The 8,035-nt window shown below is 37.1% G+C and overlaps 1 long non-coding RNA gene and 1 pseudogene across 1 annotated transcript; both read left to right on the top strand.

Moving 5' to 3' along the window:
- The first annotated feature begins 298 nt into the window (after positions 1 to 298).
- On the top strand, positions 299 to 7,654 carry LOC147486336 (manganese-dependent ADP-ribose/CDP-alcohol diphosphatase-like; annotated as a pseudogene).
- LOC147486337 (uncharacterized) lies at positions 4,205 to 6,415 on the top strand. Its single transcript, XR_015202642.1, has 2 exons — positions 4,205 to 4,578; positions 4,743 to 6,415. It is a non-coding gene; the product is annotated as an uncharacterized LOC147486337 (long non-coding RNA).
- Positions 7,655 to 8,035: the final 381 nt, after the last annotated feature.

Genomic DNA, 8,035 nt, shown 5'->3' with positions numbered 1-8,035 from the left:
CCTCTTTTCAAACCTAAAGAAGTCATAAACATTCCATGCAATAAAAAACGCATGAAAAAATTACTTGACATTCTATGCCTAAAGAAAAGGCTTGAATTCTTGAAAGAAGTTCCAAGATATCCGTAACACATAGCACCAAGTAGCTCCCCGAATTCGAATCTATCCCAATCAAGTCAATCAAAGCTTACATTCTTTCCATGGCACATTCAGCCATTCTCATGCTTTAGACATGTAAAAGGAAAATCCTAACTGGAAGAAAACAGACTTAAAGAATTTGATAACAACCTAATCGTTTTTATAGAGCTTTACCTATTCAAGTACTGAACAAACGAAACAAATTGCACTGCAACTTTGCATGAAAATTTATTACAGTAACTCGGCCATAAACTTTTGGCAAATGATATAAACCCTCATCGCATTTACATTACACAAACTCGAGAAGTGTGACAAGGGTAAAAAAGCACGCATACATACTTCAATCATGAAAAGTCGGAAACAGAATAGGCAAAGCTGCAAAATTGGAAAAATTATGAAAACCATAGAAGCAAAGACTCGACCATTATGTACATTTGGTATGTCGCTCCCAGCCAGGGTCCAACTGCCGCCCTAGAATTGATTCTATCGGTGAGGCATTCAGCCATAAAAATAATTATTTCGGGCTTCTCCACTTCCTCCTTTGACCGGATAGCAACATGCAAGGGTAATTGTAGTTCAACAACATTTAACTCCACCGATCCTTCCGATGTTGATAACTGCAATTCTCACACTCGCAGAGACAGAAATGTATGCGGCCATTTAAGCTAATTGTCTGCGTCCCAGATTGGCAATAAGTTCTATTGAGATGAATTGTTTAGCTGTATTTTCAAATTCTTCCTCTTTCAAATCATGGGCTTGTTGAAGTTGTTTTGCCTCGGAGTCTGTTGCTTCAGCCTCTGCAAGTAAAGTGTTAGCTTCTTCAAGGTCACCTAACTCGAGGGCAGCCGATCTCTCGGCCATTGCAGTAGCAGAAACTAAGCATAGTCTTTCACATCCTGACTTTGCTGCCTCTTTTTCCTTCAGCAAAATCAGTTCCTCTTTCTCATTCAAATTTTTAACAGTGATATCAATCTCTTCCTCAATCTTCCCAAGCTATAAGATATCCGCTTCCATTTTAGTTTGCAAGACATCCACACACAAACAGACACGAACGGGAGTGAAGAACAAGAAATCCTTTCTCTTATATATAGAAGCTTTTTACTTCATGCAGATATTCATCCTCAACGGGGCAGTTTGAATCCAATATTCACTATGCTCTAATCGATCAGGTCTGACAGACACTTAAAGAAGTTCTGTGATAATGCAAATATTTCAAATAACCGGGGAGAAAGCATCAATTGTAATGTGAATATTTCAAATTATGAGAACCTAGTATGAGGATAGAATATTGGTAATTAGCTGGCTAACCAACTTATCCCGCAGATTACTAAACAAATTTTATAATGTTTTGAAAGCAACAACAAAATTTCCATGTAAAATTTGGTTTGGAGAAAAAAATGGTTATAAATGCAAACCGACAGTCTTGTTGATCTTCTTATTTTCCTTTTCCTCGGCAACCGCTTTCGGACATAGTAACCCGGTGAATGTGAATCCTCTTCCCACGATCTCACCAACAAAAGCACTCCAGCCAAATAGAGCGGCATTGGAAGCATCCTCAACCTTCAGTCCCGCTTGTTCCTCCACATATGCTTCACATAATCAATTTCCTTCCGAATGCCTCGGCACGCCCGTGGGATCTCAAAAAATGCAATTTAGAAGAAAGACCAATATATGTATATAGAAAGACAATGCACAAGGAAAATAGTCCAAGTATATGCACAAATGATGGAACATGACTGCAAGTTAACAGAAATAATATATCAAACAATTACTCTTATCTTTATACGATTCATCATTTTAAGATCTAGCAAGTGGAAAATGGACATCAACAGAAGTACCTTGCAAGGCGGGTATAAAACAACTGCTTTGACAATAAATTGCACTTCTCCACAGTGGGAGGCTCCTAAATGTACTGCTTGTTCTGCTCCAACAACTGCTTGTAATAGGCACTCCTGCGCTTGGCCACAAATCCTGAGGCCTAAACTGCCTTAGATTGCAATTGATGTAACTTTGATGCCATGGATTCCCTAGAACAAGGTTAACAAACAAAAGAATCTTATGATCACCAAGTATAATCATGGCTCTAATACCAAGTATCAACAATACACCATTCACAACAATATACGAATTCTACAAGATATGATATAAACAATTCATGACTTAAAACAGAAAAAAAAAAAAAACACAAAACCACCTCACCAAGTCAAAATCAAGAACCGGATCTCCTCAAAACCCTTTATACAATCCCATTGTTTATATATTAACACAAACAAGTAAAGCAATAAGAAGATGAAAAAAAAAATACCTCTTCTCTAGTTCGTCTTCTTCGAGGCAAAAGGGTTTTGAGGGAGAAGCAAAGATTTGTGCGAAACCAAAGAACTCCACAAGTTATGTCAAACACAATTTGGTAAACAAATTAGTAGTCGACATTCTTCATACCTGAATTGACTGTGATGAAACTGCATCTCTTGTCTTGAGTATGGGGAGTCGTAGAAATTGAAGAAGAATCCAGTGGAACAACCTTCCCTTAAATAATCCGAGAGCGAATACGAGAGCGAGAATAGAGAGAGGATCGGGAGAGTTAGATCCAACGAGGTCGGATGTGGCTGTGTAAAGCAGCAGACGGTCCTTTATCACTTAGATTGTGAGAACAGGTTTGTAGCGATAGGATGGAGGAGAGATTGGGAGAGGTTGGAGGCGAAGAAAATGAGAGAATAGGGGGGTACGGTCAGACACAAAGTAAGGGTTATTTGGGGGTACGGACAGACAAAGGAGAGGGTGACACGAAACAATTGGTTTTTTGGGTGACTTTAGAAAAAGCGACCTCAAGAGTTCGCTACGCTCACGATAAGCGAACGACTCTCCATCTTTCAAGAGTCCAGCCTTAACAAGTCTCCTAAGCGCTTAGAGAGCCATCTTAAAGTTAAAAACTGTCAAGTTCCACTTATATTCCTCTACAAAAACTCTTTTGAGTTTACAGCCGAGTGAGCGGACACAGGGAAAACTAGCTTGGACGGATGATGGAAAGTGTAAGTACACACCTTGTTTCCAGCCCAGAAAAAAATAAATATGCGCTTGATGAAGCCTGATGATCCGTCTCTTCCTATGGAGATTATCTCTAACATACTCATCAGAATGCCACCTGAGTTATTTCAAAACGCGTTTAGGTACGTATGCCACCAATGGTTTGACGAGATTTCAATTCCGCACTTTATCATGCAAAACTTTGCCCATAGTGAACCTAAGTTAGTGCGATTTACTTATGGCTACAAAAATAATTACTATGGTATTTTAGAAGCAATGGACGTGAAAGAAGGTGAACTTGTTGAAGATAATGTTAAGGAGGGAGGCGATCAAATGGAATCCATTCCATGGTGGGGATGTATAAGGAATAGTTGCAATGGTTTGATATTGGTAAATGATCATGACAACTTAGGATTTAATCTTATATATAAAGCGGATAAGGGATTTTCCAATTAGTTCCCGTTTTCACGGTTTTATAACCAAGGTTTTCTATCCCAAGGGTACCGGAAAGTTGGACAGCCACTTTCTTTTTTGTTCTGTGCGGAAAGGGTATATCGATAATTTACATCATTTCCCAGGATTAAAAAACGTCTTCAGAAAACAGAGACAGAAACACTGTTTCGGGGTTCACAATTAAAAAAAACAAAAAACAAAAAACAAAAAACAAAAACAAAACAAAACAAAAACCATTCGTTCGTCTTCTTTGTTCCTGATATTCCCAATTAAAACCCTATAAGTTCGAAAGTTCAAATGCGACCAACGAAACATGCTATTAGGAGTGGCTACTTTTTCCCTCTCTATTTTTCTCTTTCTGTAAATCTGTTCTTCTGCACAAGAGACTTCCAACCAGTAAGATTACGATTCTGAATGTTTTTTCAGGTTGTAGCAAAACCACCTACAATTCTCTGATTTTCATTTGCAGGTAATCACAGAACAAGTTTTCTTCTTCTTCAAAAATAGCTTCGCTCCTCTTCTCGCAAATAATTCAAATCATGTAACTCCAACAGATCATCGTAAGAAGGACACAGATGCATCTAGACTAGACTATTCACCACATCTTCGCTTTCAGTATTTGAGTATACTGAAATTACTTATTCTCTAAATCTATTGAAACATCACTTTCGGCCCGTTCACATTGAATAAGTTTGTTTCTTTTAGATAATTCTCCTGTTTCTCTTTGATTCAGATGTCTCTCGGATTTACTTCTTCTCTGCTTTTCAAACAGAGAATCTTTCCCAGAAGTTGATTTTCTCCTTTTAATGGTGCGTGAACCCACAATAAAACGACATTCATCTCCTCTATTTCTTCTTTTGGTTGTTTGCTGATCTTCAAGGTCAACCATGGCATGCTTTTCAGGTACATGACATGCTCCTTCAAGACTAAGCTCTTCGCTGTCATCAAAAGATGAATTTTCACTTTGTAAGTTCCTAGCATAGTTTCTTGGGTCTATTTGTCGGTTAGCTGTCATTTAAAAGAGGATACGAGTTAGTTTGATATGCTTATATGTACTAAGCTCCACAAAACAATAAGCTTTGAGTTTAAACACTAGGAAATTTATAAGTTTCTCTGATCTCTTTGTTCAGATAGATTGAAATTATATATCAAGCCTTGATTTGCCACTAGAGCACAAGAAATTCAACAAAAACTTGAACCCCTACTAAGGTCCGTACCTTATTTGATGGAAGATGACCAGTCGATCAGAAAAATTTTGAAACCAGTCGATTATTCCGGTGGCATTCTTTGTTTCGTTATAAATGCAAGTGAGTAAATAAAACTCTTCGATACAATTCTCTGTTTTCAATTTGTAGGAAACCATACTAAATTCTTTGCACCGTTTCAACACCATTTCCAGAATTTACAAAGAAAAGTAAATCATCCTCTAATCCCTAACTACTTCTCCCTCTAATTAGTCTCTCCCCTGCATACTCTCCATTACCTCTGCAACCGCAATGGAAGAGGTAAGGTTCCTATTTCCTAATTTTACTTTTACTTTCAGTTTGAATTTAATCTTAAATAGTTTATTGTACGTTGCCTTCCTCTATTTTATTTTCATGCGTGATTTGAACCATTAATGCCTAAAGGACTTCATTTGTATCCATTGCAAAAAATGAGTTATGATTTCATATGTACTAATTCTTCATGCATCCCTCTTGCTCCATCTTAATGTTTGATTTCCATAGAATGTGATGAATGACAACATATGACTCTGTGTTTCTCAAAATGCTTATGTGGTTTAGATATAGTATTTCATTTTAATTTACCTGTGTCTAAGCATCCATACCCTTGATCAATAATTGTAATCATTCTGCCTTTATTGTACACCATGAAAAAATATCATTCAAGTAGAAATTTGCTTAGCCTCAAATTCTGTAATTGCAGTTCTCAATTTTTCTTTTTGTTTGATGCCCAACAAATGATATTCTAGCCATCAACATTTAAACAAAGTCTATGCAGTTTGTTCAAGTGATGGAAGAAATAACCACTTGATATATCCATGAAAGTGTCTCCTAAGTTTTTGCCGATTACGTTTATATTCAGTAATGTTAATTGAGAAGTGAATGGAATATTATGTTTAGAAATCTTTTCTAGGGTCCAATGTACAATCCAGACAGAGTATACAGATTTAACCGCATCACTATTGCATGTATAAAATGGATGTTGTCCACTTCAAGCCAAGTCATTTGACTTGGGCTTGCACATATCTTTGGTAGTGTGTAATGATTATTGCTATCTTCTTACCCTGCATGTGTACAAGAAGGTTTTATTTTTCGTTTACAATGTCTTTGGGTTTGAGGTGTTATAATAGTAATCTATTTATGTTTCATACTATGATTGTTGCAATGAACATCCTACCTATTCAGCTTATTTGGTTTAAGCATATTGATACATGCTTTATAGGAACACCTATTTCATAATGTTGTTTGTGTTCCTTATTTTCTTTCTTATGACTCCAGCGAAATTTAATCGGGAAGGAAAAGTTAAACTGCATGAAAAGAGAATGGACATTTCTACCGTTATAATATCTAAAATGGGGAAAGTGTATATTGCATTGAATGTAAATGTTTATCCTGCTGGATACATGTCGATTGGACAAAAAAAGAAATACTGCGGGGAAACAAAAGAACACCGCTGTAGAAGAGGTATTCATTTTGGAATTACAGATAGCTGCTCTTCTCTTCGAAACTATCCTCTGAAAATAATGTAACTACAGTTGTAAGCCTCTTCATAGTCCTTAATCTTTAATTTGATGTTAGTACTTTTGTGCCCATCTTCTATCCTAAAACTATACAATTGGGTAATGATTGGATATGTACGTCACTTTTTCCTCGCTTTTACAGGCATAACATTTAGGTCTTGCAAAGGGTAGTCAAAAAATGGAATGACCACGAAAATCTTAAATTTGCAATAAATGTTGGAGACATAGTTGATGGTTTCTGCCCTAAACCAGAGTCTCTAAATGTGTGCAAAAAGTTGTGAAGCAATTTGAGACATCTTATTGCCCCGTCTACCATATGATTGGCAACCACTGCCTTTACAATCTCCCTCGGAAGGATCTATTACCTATGTTTAAGATGCCAACTGCCAATGATTAGGCCTACTATGACTTTTCCCAAAAACCGGATTACAGATTTGTGGTTCTTGATGGTTATGACATCAGTGCCATTGGTTGGTCTCATGACCATCCAAAGACAATGGAAGCCCTGAAGATTCTGCAGGAAAAGAATCCAAATTCTGAGAAGAACAGCCCAGCGGGAATGGTGGAGTGGAGAGAAGGTTTTTTATGTTCAATGGAGCAATTGGGAAGGAACAGATGGAATGGCTTGATAAGATCCTTCAAGTTTCAACCAAACATGAAGAAAAGGTGGTGGTATGCTGCCATATGGCTCTAGATCCTAGAGCAGTAGGCTATAAAGCACTATGTTGTAATTATGATGAGATCATGGAAGTAATACACATATATAAATGCGTTAAGGCTTGCATAGCAGGCCATGATCACAAGGGTGGGCACTCAATTGATTCCCATGGTGTTCACCATCGGGTCCTTGAAGTTGCTTTAGAGTGTCCACCAGGCTCGAACGCGTTCGGTTACATAGATGCCTACCCTGACAGATTATCGCTTTTTGGTACTGATACAAGTACTGAAATGGTCTTCAATTCGTAAGGACTGTTAGTAATTGGTAATATGCTTTTCTTTAGTTCTTGATCCCAAAACACAAGGTTTCATGTTAGAATAATTCTACACTACTAACACATTTTAAGCAAGCGATCATATCTTACAGATTTCTATATACATGTTTTTTTTTCTTAGCATCTTGGTGTCCAGTAAGATAAGTTCACATAGTTTTTTATTAGCATCTTGGTGTTCAGTAAGATAAGTTAACGTAGTTTTAGCATGCCAAATTACCAATATTATTTGCTCATTCTATCTTAATGAGAATTATTGTTGATATCGCATTGTTGTGGAGTTTAAGGTCAATGTTAACATCTTCTTGAGTTTCCCACATGCTTCGGTGATATTGCTAAAGAGCTATTCATTTTGTTGATGAAAGGTTTTTTTTTTTTTTGGATTTTAAGTTTGGCAGCATCTTGCTTTCTTTATTGCCTTTTTTGTAACTCTCGATAGCAGTCTCTTTCTTCATTTACTAATTTTTGTTCATTAACTAATTTATTCTTGATTAAAAAGGTTCTTGATTTCTCTCTCACTCTAAAATCAGGTTCTCAAATCAGTTGGAAAAGCTCTTGGTCAGCCGGGTTGAAGCGGTCTGTAAGGGTTGGTGAGAGAGGGTTTAGAGAAGCCGCAATGTCCTTCCTGGATCATGATTGCTCTGCTAATGTTCTACATACTTCCTTGGTCAAGATCACACACTCGATTTTC

Source organism: Coptis chinensis, chromosome 7 (assembly GCF_015680905.1).
Source record: "Coptis chinensis isolate HL-2020 chromosome 7, ASM1568090v1, whole genome shotgun sequence".
In the NCBI taxonomy this organism is placed as follows: Eukaryota; Viridiplantae; Streptophyta; class Magnoliopsida; order Ranunculales; family Ranunculaceae; genus Coptis; species Coptis chinensis.
The sequence above is the reverse complement of the archived record's forward strand: the minus strand, read 5'-3'. Positions and strand labels throughout refer to the sequence as shown.